This window comes from Trichechus manatus, unplaced genomic scaffold (assembly GCF_000243295.1).
Source record: "Trichechus manatus latirostris isolate Lorelei unplaced genomic scaffold, TriManLat1.0 scaffold00251, whole genome shotgun sequence".
In the NCBI taxonomy this organism is placed as follows: Eukaryota; Metazoa; Chordata; class Mammalia; order Sirenia; family Trichechidae; genus Trichechus; species Trichechus manatus.
The window spans coordinates 1,504,608-1,519,398 of record NW_004444187.1 but is presented as its reverse complement, the minus strand read 5'-3'; the positions used below and the strand labels follow the sequence as shown (position 1 = coordinate 1,519,398).

Below are 14,791 nucleotides of genomic sequence, written 5' to 3'. Positions count from 1 at the left end.
AAGTGTTTTTATATCCTGTGTTTTGTTCTTGTACCGAATTGTAATGCTTTATTTCCCTGCATATTTGAATGAGCAGAAGCCAGCCTCATTTTCATTTTCGGAAATCTTTTTTTTTCCTCTGTATTCTTTGATAGAACTGATAATAAAACAACAAAATGGGAAGAAAAACAAGATTCTCTATAATCCACAGACAGGGTAGACAGATCCTGTATCCACAAAAGTTGCTGTGCAGTATTCACGTGTATGTTTTTGGTAAAGAATCATGAGTTGGTGACTGAAAATGTACACACACACACATTTAAAATTAAGTCGTGCTAAAAAGTTTTTAAAGAGATTGTCATGTTTTTATTCTACTGTTCTTAACTGGTGATTAGTAGCTCAAGTGGCTAGAAATCAAGCTGAGGAGAAAGTAGCAGTGTAGGAGTTAATATAGGCCTGCCATGTGTTGTAAAGGCCTAAAAAAGCAAAGTTTTTTAAAAATGAGATAAGATTCTTTATTATTTTAGGGTGGGGTCTTATTCTCTAATCTTGCCTAGCACAATGTTTTATCAGTAAATGAATGAAAATTTTTATTTAAAGGATTTTGATGTTTCAGTTCGGGGATTTTTTTTTTTTTTTTGTAGTTTGTGTTTTTAGTTTTGTAAGAATATTATGTTGGTATTTTACGTATAGGTTTCTAATTTGAGAAAAACACCAAACTTTTGGGTTAAATTTAAATAACTAGTTAAGTGAAAATTTTAACAGTCTTGTCATGTTATCTGAATGTTCTTTTAATCTTTTGGGAGGAGGATGTTGGGTGTATGATCAGAAATGGAGAGAATTTAAAGGTGATATTTTTTAACTGGAGCCCTGGTGGTACAGTAGTTAAGAGCTACAGTGAGCTAAGGTTGGCAGTTCAAATACACCAGCTGCTCCTTGGAAACTCTGGAGCAGTTCTACTTTGACCTGTAGGGTCGCTCTGAGTCGGAATTGACTCAACGGCATCAAGTTTGGGTTTATTTTTTTTAACTAATAACTAAATCATGTTACTCTTTCTGCAACCTTGTTTGCAATTTTTGAAAAGAAACTTTTTTTGGTGGGGAGGAGACCGTTTTTCTTTTTTTTTTTTTTAATTGTACTTTAGGTGAAGGTTTACAGAACAAATGTTTTCTCGTTAAACAGTCATACACATACTGTTTTATGACATTGGTTAGCAACCCCACGACGTGTCAACACGCTCCTTTCTCAGCTTTGGAGGACCCTTCTTTTTTTTGGTAAAAATATACATAGCCAAAGATACACCATTTCAAAAATTTCTACATGTACAGTTCAGTTATGTCGATTATGTTCTTCCAGTTGTGCTGCTATTCTCACTTTGGATGAAGGTTTACAGAACAAAATAGTTTCTCATTAAACAGTACACATATTGCCCTATGACAATGGTTAAGAACGAAACTAAACTTTTAATAGTTTTAAACTTTCTGAATTCCCATATTGATTGCAGATCTAAGGAAGGGAAGCTGTTAAGATTTATGTAGAAATGTGCTGTATGCCTGGCTCAGTCAGATAGTACATACATCATTTAATTTGTTGTAAGTTTGAGGTAGGTAGTTTATTGTTGTCATTTCACAGATACATAAAGTCAGGTTTCAAAAGCTTTACCTCACCTAAGACACATAGATAGGAAGTGGCAAAGGTGGTGTTTATACCTGATTTTGGGTTCTTGAGTTTGTGGTTTTACTCCGTCTCAGACAGGTGATGATAGACCCCTCTTCTGGATTTGTCTCTTGTTTTAAATTTGTTGACAGCTTATTCTGAAAAAGGAGAAACAATGGTTCTTTTTGGTTTTGGTAAAAATTGTAAATGCCAAACATTAAATAGTGTTGAGTTCTAAACTTAATTTGCACTTTGATTTAGAACAAAGTTTATTTTTGTTTAACACTTTTAAAAGTTTTGTGCTAGTGGAAATTCAGAAGACATAAAAAGTATTTCTGCCTAGAGGAATGGTAGACATCAGTGGGGTTGCAAGCTTGTGTCAGAGAACACAACATAGGAAGAAAAACAGGGAAGTGGGAATGAGCAGGGAATGTGAGTTACATGTAAAATGAATTCATTTAAATAGTTAAGTGCTATATCTCAGGTGCTTTGCAAGTAAAATAAGAGATGCAAAGATGGATTGTACTGTTAAGCAACTCATTGTCTAGACCAGGGTTTCTCAACCTCAGCTCTATTAACATTTTGAGCTGGATAATTCTTCGTTGCGTGGGGTTGTCCTATGCACTGTAGGATGTTTGGTAGCATCCTTGGCCCACTGGATGCCAATAGCACTCCCCCATCCCCCAGTCACGACAATCAAAAGTGTCTCTGAGGGACAAAATTGCCCCTGATCGAGAACCATGTATCTAGACAGATTGGAGCTAGTGAGAACAGTTGGAAACCTTGGTTAAGTGTTAGGACTTGACTTAAAGAAATGGAGGAAAAAGACTGCTAACAGATTTTGGAGTTGGAATCAACTGGACTTGGTGAGTGAATTTAGGGCAAAGGGAAGAAACAGACATAACTGGAATGTTAAAAAGCCCTGGTGGCACAGTGGTTAAGAGCTCGGCTGCTAACCAAAGGTTGGCAGTTGGAATCCATCAGCTCCTTGGAAACCCTATGGGACAGTTCTACTTTGTCTTTTAGGGTTCCTGTGAGTTGGAATCACCTCAGTGGCAACAGGTCTGGTCTGGTCTGATCTGGTCTGGGAAGAGGTACCACCACTAACAGAACTAGAGAACACAGGAAAGACAATACACAGCTAGGAGGAATAACGGTGAATTTAGTTTTGGTTATGCTGAGTTTGAGGAGCTGTGGTGGCACAAATGGTTAAGCTCTTGGCTGCTAACTAAAAGGTTGGTGGTGCAGACCCACCCTGTGGCTTGGAGGAGAAAGACCTGGCTATCCACTTCCATGAAGATTACAGCCAAGAAAACCACATGGGGGCATTTCGGCTCTGTCACATGGGGTTGCTGTGATTTGAAAATGACTCTGTAGCACCTAAAAACAATGCCGAGTTTGAGATGCTAGCAGGATAAACCAGACCAAACCTGTTGCTGTCAAGTCAATTCGGACTCATAGAGTGACCCTATAGGACAGAGTAGAACTGCCCCATAGGGTTTCCAAGCAGCAGCTGGTGGATTAAACTGCTGACTTTTTTTGGTTAGCAGCCGTAGCTCTTAACCACTGTGCCACCAGGGCTAGCAGGATGTCTATGTGAAAATGCCTTACAGATACAGAAATGTAGAAATGAAGGTCAGAAAAGAGGTTAGGCCCAGAGATTATATATAGATTTGGAATCTTCTCTTTGTGGAAAATAGTTAAAGCCATGAGATGGGATAAGCTCTTAGGAGGAGAGGGTGGAGAGCAAAACTTTTGGAAGTATTTTCATTTAGGAAATAAGAGGAGGAAGAGAGAGAAAAAGACAAGAGGTGATGCTTGACATAGAAGTGTTGTATACCTAGCACAGAATAGGCGCTGTGTCATGAAAGTTGAAGAGAATTTCAGGAAGGAGCAGTGCCTGGTGTTGCAGAAGGATTAAGAAGGACTTTAAGATTGAGAAAAGCATTTGGTTTTACGAGAAAGGTATTAGAAACTAGTTATATCTACTATATGCCTGGCAGTTAGCATATATTCTCTTAATTCATTTCACAATAACCATGTTATTAATATTCTCATTTTACAGATGGGAAAACTGTGGTGCAGATAAGTTCAGTTTGAGTGGTGGGACTGGGGTCATTGGTGGCTTTCAGCAGAGCAGTTTGACTAGGATTTGGAGCAAGGATGGAGAGAAAAGCTACATACTAGGGTCTGAAGAGTGTGTGTAAGATTTCTCTCTTCCAGAAATGGCTCTCAATCTTGTCTGCATTGTAAACTGCTCATCTTTCAATAACCAGACCCAAAGGCTTCCCTCATTTTCTTTTGTATCCTGGCCTGTCTCTGCTCTTTTTGCAGTTTGTACTTACCTTTGCCATGTTGTTGTTGTTAGGTGCCATCGGGTCGGTTCTGACTCATAGCGGCTCTGTGTACAACAGAATGAAATACTGCCCAGTCCTGCACCATTCTCACAGTTCTTGCTATGTTTGAGCACATTTGTTGCATCCACTGTGTCAATCCATCTTGAGAGTCTTCCTCTTTTTCACTGACCCTCTACTTTACCACATTTAACAATTTCAGTTGGTTTACTTGATGTTCTTATTTCCTGTGTTCTTCAGGGCCAGGCCCTGTGCCTTACTCATCTTTGTAATTACAGTAGAGTGCTTGGCATATATTAGATGAGTGATTTTCAACTCTAGCTGCACATTAGAATCAGCTGGAGAGTTTATAAACAAATGTGTATGTGCATACAGACTCCACTCATGGGTGAGGCCTGGAACATGTTGTTAGCTGCCGGTGAGTCAGCGTCCGACTCGTGGAGACCCCACGCAAAACAAAACGAAAAGCTGTCTGGTCCTATGCCACCACCCTGATCAGTTGAGGATTGGACCATTGTGATCCATAGAGTTTTCATTGGCCAGTTTTCAAGAAGTAGATCGCCAGGCCTTTCTTCCAAATCTGTCTAGTCTGAAAGCTCTGCTGAAACCTGTTCAGCATCATAGCAACACACAAGCCTCCTGGTCGCATTGGCCCAGGTCTCCCACATGGAAGCAAGAATTCTCCCACTGAACCACCAGTATCATCCGCAGATCATTTGAGTGTACCCAAGGTTGAGAGCCACTGTATTAGGTGCTGTGTTAATGCTGACTAAATGATAAGTGGAGACTAACTATAAGTTATTGGAAAAAATCTGGTAGTGAAGCAAAGGAAAACAATAGGTTTTACTGCTTCATTTTTTCCTTTGTATATCATTGTAGGGATACTTTTTTTTAATGATACAGAAAATTAGGGTATTTGTGAGCTGAGGGAAATAATTCAAAGCAGAGAAAGAAATTGAAAATACAAGATAAATAATAGTTTATGTAACCTTTGCTTTTTCAGTTATGTAACACCTACTTTAGAGTCATAGCTTTATTAATGTTTTAAATAAATGATAAAAACATATTTAAAGAAGACTTGATGTTGAATTTTGTAGATAACCTAGTTTTTAGGTTAGGTGATATGGGACCTGTTTTTAATTACTGTTCAAAATGATAATTATAAAGGAAATTTTTAAAGGAAAACTTATTAAAACAAGTGCCCATTCTAAGTATACTTGTATTAAAATAAATTAGTCCATAACACAGACATGAAATAGTAATCACTTGGTTATCAGCTACTGAAGCTCAAAAAAGTGTTTTTCTACTCTTATTTTACGTGTAACTCTGAATGAAGCATGGGCAAGTTTTTAGAGACTTGTGGGAAACAACTTTAAATACTTTTTATAGTTGACATGGAAAAATGAATAACAGTTCCTTCTGGTCTCTAAGACAGTGACCATTTTTGTTGTCACATTTTTTGAGAGCCGAGTAAAACCTGTGATTCCCATTCTCCATAAGACCACTGTCTTAGTTTGCTAGGGCTGCTATAACAGATGGAAACCCTGGTGACATAGTGGTTAAGTGCTACAGCTGCTAACCAAAAGTTCGAATCTACCAGGTGCTCTTGGAAACTCTGTGGGGCAGTTCTGCTCTGTCCTGTAGGGTCTCTATCAGTCAGAATTGACTCAACGGCAGTGGATACAGCCGTAACAGAAATACCACGGGTGGATGGCTTTAAAGAACAGAAAATTATTGTCTTACCATTCTGGAAGCTAAAAGTCCAAATCAGAGTCTCGGCCATGTCCATTGCTTCTATGGGCCTCTTTTAGTGTCTGGTAACTGCTAGCATTCCTTTGCTTGTGGACAGTCTTCACATGGACTCTGTCTTCCCCTTGTGTTTATTCTGGTCTTTTTATAACGCAGAAGTGATTAGGTTTAGGACCCACCCTACACTGATATGGCCTCATTAACATAATGTAAGAAAAACTATTTCCAAACAGGATCACATCCAGTTAGAAGGGCTGGGAATTCACATATTTTGGGAGGATACAATTAAATCCATAACAACCACGTACCTCAAATTTTGCACATACAGTTTCATCTAGGACAGGGGGTACAATATCTGGCCACCATCTCCATCAGAATCACCTAGGGAGATTTTCTAAAATACGGATTTCTAGGTCCCAACTCTCTGGCAATTGATTCAGTAGGTCTGGAATGGAGCATAGGAGTCTGTATTTTTTTCAAAAGCTTTCCAGGTAGTATGATAGGCATCCCAGATTTGAGAGATTCCTGCTCTTATGTCTCCTGCTTGATCAAGAACAAAGTTTAAAAAAAAAAAAAAAATTTCCATCAAGTCGATTGCAACTTATAGTGACCCTATAGAACAGAGTAGAGCTGTCTCATAGGGTTTCCAGGGGATGGCTGGTGGATTGAAACTGCTGACCTTGTGGTTATCAGCTGAGCTTTACACTGTACCACCAGGGCTCCAAGAAGGAAGTAACTGTATGGAATGATGCGTATGGAAATTATAAGGGTTGAGGTAGGATTGTCAGGTAAAATGCAGGATGCCTGGTTAAATTTGAATTTAAGTAAACAATAAATAATTCTTAGTGTAAATATTTCCCATGCAGTATACCTTTGGACTACTGGGGAGTTCAGAGCTGTTTGCCTATAAATTTAATGGCTATTTATTTTTTGTAGTGACTGTGTGTGTGTGCACGCTGCTGTGCACATGCATTGTCTGCTTTTTATACTTTTGTCTCCTTCACTTTTTTTTTAGTTGCTGAAATTTTTTTTTTTAATTAAAAAAATTTAAGCCTACTATTCACACGCACACTGTAGAAAGCAGAGAAAATGCTTTAGCAGGTTGTCATGTAGATCATTTAGCAGAGCAACAAGACTAGTCTGAAAATCTGCGTTCTGCATTAGGCCTAACTCTCCCAAATGTTTTAGGCCCCTGTATGCAAAGAATGCTGGTCTTGATATTGAGGGTCTTTCAGGAAAGAAGCCAACTGCGTTTTCACTCTTTCTGGCAGCTCTCTTTGAATAACTTTCCATACTAGTGCCAAAGGCCAGAATTGTAACAATCCTGGCAGAATTCAGGGTCACTGGAGAGAGTTAGGGTCCTTGGGGGCACAGTACTTAAACATTCATCTGCTGACCGAAAGGTCGGCAGTTCGAATCCACCATCCGCCGCTTGGAACCCTATGGGGCAGTTCTACTCTGCCCTTTAAGGGTCAGTATGAATCAGAATTGACTTGATGGCAGTGGGGTTGTTTTTTTGGTTTGGAGAGAGTAGTGAGTGTGGAAACAACTGTCTGAGCTAGTAGAGTTTCATATCAGTATACTTCACAAGTGCTGACTTACGGACAGCACCATACCCTATACTGCAGAACAGTTAAGAGTAACTCATAGTAGGCTAGATTTGCACTCAGTTCCACAAAAGAAGCTTTCAGCTGGTAATCATAATGTTGTAGTAGTGTTGCCAGTTGCTCGTGACTTCCAATAATAGTTGACATGTCTTGAAGAGACAACATAGGCTGAGGGAACCTAGTCACTTCTGTCTGTGGCACTTCACCATGAAGCTTGTCTTTACTTATTTAAAAAGTGATGCAAAGAGTGATGGAATCCAGGACTACAAAGCAGCCCATGCCCTCCTTCACTGAGAAGTTTTTCAGTCTTATTCAGCAGTGTAGGTATGATTAGATTGTAAATTTCCAAGTTCTGTAGTGTAGGCAGCATAAACTGTTAAAAATACTTGATGTGTTTTACTATTCGTTCTGAGGGATCACCCAAAGCTAAGAGCAACAATTCAAAATCCTGTTGATATTTATCTCGATCATCAGTGTATCCCATAATGATACCAAGGCTTTTGATAACAGTTTTTCGTACCAAATCTGCCTTCCCTTCCATTAACATCTGTTGCAATTTGTAAAGAACCAAGGAGATATGAATAACTTTAGGAATGTAAGGCACCAGTGCACCTCAGGATTCAGCCACAAGTAGTAGTTTTTCTAGGTTTTTGTGATTAACCTGTTCCCAACACTGTGGGAAAAGTTTGACTTCTGCACACATTGGTCCACCCTGACACACAGATGCCACACACGTCAGTATCATTTGCCTTTGCTCCTCATCTGGCCTCTTGATCAAACTGAAAGGTGTGTAGAGAAGTTAATCTCTCTCTTTAGGCTTAGGATGTAGGCCTGCTCTACACACTGAGGGGGAGGGCCTCCTCTCTGTTTGCCAGCAACACATCAGGAACAATGTGTGGCAGGCAGCGTCCCGGCATTACATAAGGTTTTTCTCACTGTCTGCAATCCGACATACCTCTGATCCTAAACCACTGTGTCTGCTAACATTTGACAGTAAGAAAGTACTACATGATGAAAAGCAGGGGCCATTTACTAGGGGGTTTATCAAAATGAACTGTGTTTTTACTTGATGGAGAAGAAGATGGCATTCTTTCCTTTCTCTCTTGGGGAAAGAACTTGGGGAATTCTCTTTAAGAATCATGAAATCAACATCATCTGATATTGAAAGATGAATATCTTTTTTTCCCCTTGTTTGATCTATTTAATCTGTCCACTGTCTGTGGAGTCTTTGTGGGGAGACTGATGCAAAGAAGGTTGAACAAAGTCACAAACTGCTGGGATGGCATCGTGTTCAGTTTTGAGGAAGTCCATTCCACTTTCCAGTCTTCTGATTTGCTCCATCAAAGACCATTTCTCACTATTTAATAAACCAATTTTATCTTCTTATTTCTGTACTGGCAAGGAATTCTCTACAGACTGAGAAGTAGAGAAAAGTGGAGAAAGATTCCCAAAAATTGGTGCAAGAGACTTGAATCTTACTATTCTGATCACATCCACAAGATCTTTCCCAGTTATTCATCATTTCTGAAGTCTCAGTAGAGTTGTAGTAAGTCTGGAGGTTTTGAAATGTTTAATCGTACATCATCCCATAATTCAAAATCTTGATCATTTTCATCTGAAAAGGTTATTGATATAAGCTTGTAGTTATTCAGTAAAACATCATTTAAGAAGTTTAGAGCTCTCTTTTTAAGAGGTTTGACTGGCTCCTGAACTTAGAACTCAAATAATTTTTTCATTCATTCCTGTAAAGGAACTTCGTTTTCTACGGCCTTTGTCTGGTTGCCTCAGATCCTGCCTTTTTTTTTTTTTTTAATGTGCTAGGTGTAACTTGTCAACCGTTTCCCCTCTCCTTTCAAATCCATTAGAGGATAGATAATCACACAGAAAACTATGTCTGAAACAAGAATAAAGAAGATTTCTGAAGAATCTTTCATGCCCTTTAAGTGTTTGGACTGTATAACAACTTGCGGCTTAAGCTAGATTTTAAATAACTGAGCTCCTTGCTTCCTAGTACTTAATTATGTATCTTAAATTTGACCCTCCCAGGTAAGCAAGGTCTTATTTTAATTGCCAGCTTTTCACCATATTGGTGAGGGAGGATTCCTTCCCTAAGGTTACGGGGATAGCTGTACATACAACACCCAACACTGGACAGAAGAGATTGATGGCAGTTTATTACCCACATTTACTCTCAGCCCCGGGGGTGGTGGTAGTGGTAGAGTACACTCAGGGCCACACAGGGGTTGCACTTCAGAACAAAGTGAACAAATAGGGGTTGTCGGAGGCAGGCTTTGTAGTATCAAGAGGGTAGGGTAGAGTGGGCCCAAACCATTATGACTGGTGTTCTTCAAAAGAGGGAGGAGACACATAGACAGGGAAGGTGGCTATGTAAAGACAAGGAGATGGAGACTGGAGTTGTGCTGCCTGGGGCTTTCAAAAGCTGGAAGAGACAAGGAAAGATCTTCCCTAGAGCCTTCGGAGAGAACATGGCCCTGCTGACATCCTGAATTCAGACTTCTAACCTCTAGAACTGTGAGGAAATACATTTTTGTTGTTTTAGGCCTCCCATTTTGTGGTGTGTGCTTTGTTACAGCAGCTGTGTGAAACTGATACACCCCTGGCTCCCACAGGAGGGTGTGATTGGCTTGTTTGAATAGTTCCTGGGCTGGCAAGGAACTGAAGCCTGCTACTCAGGAATAAGTAGGAACTGTGTCTGGTTCCTGTGATAAGGATGGCGTTTGGTTAGGGGACCTCTTCGATGGGAAATCAGTTTTCCCTAAGATATTAAGGCACAAGTAATAGCCTTAATTTTAGGCCTTGTAGCACATGTCTTGATAGTACTAAAAGTATTTGTTAGTGATTACTGTACTACCTAATATATCGAGAAGTTTTTAATAACATAATTTGATCTTAAAGTTTTCTACATGTCCTTCTGATAATTTGCAAAGTTTAAGATACGGTGCTTAAGTTTCATAGCAGTCGATAAAAGATGGTCAAATCATATGTATGTAATGCTATGGAGGCATGAAGACAAGAGTTCTTGTTTGAGAGACTGAATGCAGTGTTGTATATATGTGAGATGAGAAAGTGGAGAGGCTGTAGGAGCTAGAAAGTAGAAAAAAAGACTAGAAGAGTAACAGCAATTATTCAAGGGCTTGCTCTAAGTACTGTTCTAAGTGTATTATGTACCACAGTTGAGGAAACAATTTAATTTGCTTAAGGTCATATAGGTAATAAGCAGTGAAGCTTATTTTATTTTAAAGCTTCTGCTGTTAACAGTTAATTACGTTTTACAGTCTTCAGATATGGGAGAGCCTTATATGCCATGTTAAGGACTGTGGACTGCATCTTTTTGGCAGTGGGGAACGTTGAATGATTTTTAAGCAGGGGAGAAACATGATCAGAATTTGCATTGAAAAATCTCAGAATCCGGTGGCAGGGTGGAGAATGAATTTTGGAAAAGGATGAGACTAGAGGCAAGGCAGCTATTGTAACAATCCAAAAACAAAGTGGCTATGTCTGAATGGAATGGAATCAAAGAAAAAGGAATTGGATTTAAGAGACAGACTGATCGTGATTGACTGTGGGAGAAAGGGAAGAAAGTGGAATGAGATTTCAGTAGTGTCAATAATTCTAAAGAACAGAACAGTGGTTTGGATGAGGCAGGTTTAGACTGAGTTATCTTTGAAGCATTTTGATGGAGTTTCTGATAGATAAGTTATCATTAGAAAAATGGATCTTGGTCTTGATAGAGATTATGATAGGAGGTGGATAGATTGGAGAGCTGTCTGTGTGGCAGTAGTAGTAGAAGCAATGGATGTAGATGAGATTACCCAGAGGTTTCTTTTTTCCAACTTGTCTTCTGAATCATCATAGAAAGATTGTGCTATATTGAGAGGGAGCAATATAAAAATCCCTGGACTTCATCTGAAAACTTCATTCAGGTCCCACTTCTGGATATCCGTTTTCTCTTTCACAAATTAAAGGTAACAAGTCTCAGAAAGTAGTTATAGATAATATTTATTATTTTATCAAACAGAGGCAAGGATTTTAAAAAAGGTTAAGAGACAATGATACATTTTATCTCCCTTAGTTTACAGATAAAAAATTGAGGTTTATAGACATTAATAAATACATATAAATAAAAATTTGGTGGCTACAGATCATTTTAAGAGCTTAGACCAAAAAACCCAGATCTTCTAAATGCACATTGCTACCATGCAACTAGGAAACTAGCATTTTCTCTTGTGTTGGTATCACTGGTGTTTGAGGTGAGCAGGGTCACATGGATGGGAGAGGGATGTCAGTGTATGGGAAGTAAATGCACTGAAAACAAACAAAAATGCTTACGCCACCCTTGTACCACTGTTAGGCACAAAGAAACTAACATGTAATGTGACAGTGAGAAAATGTATGTGTTTAGAGCTATTTTTTTAGGGATACTGGGACTGTATTGATGCAAGTATATGTTTTATCTCTACACCACCAGGGACACCCCTAATAATGTTGTTGTTGGGTGCCATTGAATCATTTCCGATGTATAGCAACCTTTTGTACAACAGAATGAAACACTACCTGGTCCCTAATAATAATAACAACTAATAATATAATAATAATAGCTAATATTATTTATTCAGCTGCAGTCACACAGCTAATGAGTAGTGGAGGTAAAAATCCAACCCATTCATTCTGGCTCCAGAGACAGCAGTGTAAACCATTATCCTATACTGCTGCTTTATATTAGCATAAGTTTTTGTTTTTGCTTTTCTTTTTAAATGTAGGTTATTTTAAAATTCACAATCTATACAGAATTGCATTAGTGATAATTCTTATAATGTTGATCTCACTGAAACGCTATATTTCCTGACTCTGGATGGTCAATAAATGGGAGTTTTTGTTCTTGCTTATAGATTTATTCAACACATAGTGAACAACTATCTACTAAGTACAGAGTATGGGGCAGAGGCTACAGGGATCGTGCCTTGAAGGGAGAGAGAATGTTTATTTATTCATACTCAGCAAATATTTGAGAGCCTGCTATGTGCCAGGCACCATTCTAAGCATTCAGATATGGAAGCATATAGGCAAAACCCCACTGCTGTCAAGTCAATTCCAGCTCATGGGGACTCCATGTGTTACACAGTAGAACTGTTCCATAGGGTTTTCTTGGCTGTAAACTTTACAGAGAAGGAGCCCTGGTGTGGCAGTGGTTTAGTACTCAGCTGCTAACCAAAAGTTCGGGGTTCAAACCCACCAGCCGCTCCATGGGAGAAAGATGTGGCAGTCTTCTTCCATAAAGGTTTAAGATTTACAGCCTTGGAAACCCTGCGGGGCAGTTCTGCTCTGTCCTATAGGGTCGGAAGCCCTATGGGGCAGTTCTACTCTGTCCTACAGGGTTGCTGTGAGTCAGAATCAACTAGACAGCAGTGGGTTTGGTTTTTGGGTAATCTTTACAGAAGCAGACTGCCAGGCCTTTCTTCCTGGGTGCCACTGGGTGGGTTCACACTGCCAGTGTTTAGGTTAGTAGTTAAGCACAAACTGTTTGCACCACTCAGGGACCTCAGATATGGCGGTATATAGGGAAAAAAATCTCTTCCCTAATGGAAGAGATTTTGCATTATAGTAGGAGAAGAAAAATATGTAGTGTATTATATAGTAATGAAAACTATAGAGAAGAATGAAGCAGGAAAGGGGAATTGGTTGTTGTGGGGAGGGGGGAAGGGAAATGGGGGTGGTTACAGTTTTAAATAGGGTGGTCAGAAAGACCTCACGGTGAAGGTAAAGTGGGGGAGTGAGCTATTCTCATATCTGGGAGAAGGATTCTGGGCAGAGTGAACAGCAAGAACACAGACCCTGAAGATGAAATTCATCTGGTGTATCCAAGAAACAAGAAAAGGCCATGTGTAGCTCAAGTGGAGTGAGCAAGAGAGAAAGTCCAAATTTTGTAAGGCTTTGTAGCCATCGCGGTGATTTAGTTCTTAAATATCTGTGATAAATGCTCTAAAAAAGAAAGTATTATGGCAGTTTAGAAGAGAGTTGATGTTTTTGTTTGTTTTTGTAAGGGGGATATAACATTTAGAGAATGTGTCATTAAGCTGAGCCTGGAAGGATTCATACTTGAGATGGGGAAAGGACATTCCCATGACAACATCATAATTAAGAAATGGAAATGGGGTATACTTGGTATAGGTTGAAGGGAGATGGTGTCAGGCCTGTTTGTGATATAATTTGGAATTACAGAGTTTTTAGTAGAGACAAAGGGTGGGGAGTAATTATAGTAGTACTGCCAGGAAGATTAATCTGATGATGAGTAAAATTGATTGCAACAGAGAAACTGGAGTAGGATTATAGCAGGGTGAGCAGAAACAAAGGCCTGCATGTTAGGGAAGTCACAGTGGGAATGATCAGTAGGTGATTATTGCCAGAGAGGTCATTTAAAAGGTTTCAAGAATGAATGGTTTAGGAGAATGGTATTTTCCTTAATAGAGAAGAAACACACGATGGGGAGAGCTGGTTTAGTAGGAAAGATAATTAGTCTACTTTTGAGCATCATCATATTGAGGTGCTTGTAGATACTTAGCAAAATGGTACTAGGGCTCAAAGGAGTGATCAGGACTGAGGATAGAAAACTGAGACTTTGTTGAATAGAAGTCATAGTTGAAGCCAAGAGACTGCTTAGGCAAATATAGAAGAGAGAATACCTATATTTAGATTGTAGAAAAAGAATAGTGGCCCTGTAAGTTATTTAGGTTACCTTAGCAGATAACCTAGAGCAGTGGTTCTCAACTCTGACTAGCCATTAGAATCACCTGGGGAGCTTTAAAAAAAAAAAAAAAAAAAATTACCAATACCCAGGTCCTACCCCAGAGCAATTGAAATGGAATCTTTTGGTCTCACTTTAAAATCTTACCAGTTGATTGTAACTAGGGTAAGAATTACTTGTCTGAAGTAATCCAGGCAAAGAAGAAGAGTTGGGAAAAAAAAATGGACGTGATAGGTAATAGCAAAGCATAGGTTATTTTATTTGGGGACTAGGCAGTCATCTTTGAGGAATAGTTTAGTAGATGGCAGACACCAGATTACAAGAAATTAAGAATATGCGGTAAGAAAGTAGGGACAGCAAATATGGATTGGTCAGCAAGATCGCTGGTGCTGCTGATGCTGCTTGTCTGAGGACCACACTTTTAGGAACACTACTTCAACTTTTTGAAAGGTTACAGTATATTGGTTGGAATACTATTATAAATGCTCAGGACTCTTTCACAAAACTAATTATGTAATACTGGGTACCATATGGAGCCCTGGTGGCACAGTGGTTAAGAGCTATGGCAAGCTACAGCTGCTGACCAAAAGGTGGACAGTTCGAATCCTCCAGTCACTCCTTGGAAACCCTATGGGGCAGTTTTACTCTGTCCTGTAGGGTCACTATGAGTTGGAATTGACTCA

At 39.3% G+C, this 14,791-nt stretch overlaps 1 protein-coding gene across 1 annotated transcript in view; it reads left to right on the top strand.

Annotated features, from left to right (window-relative positions):
- CAPZA2 (capping actin protein of muscle Z-line subunit alpha 2) overlaps positions 1-14,791 on the top strand; it is a 46,973-nt gene that overhangs the window by 2,392 nt on the left and 29,790 nt on the right. The gene's annotated exons all lie outside the window — the stretch shown is intronic.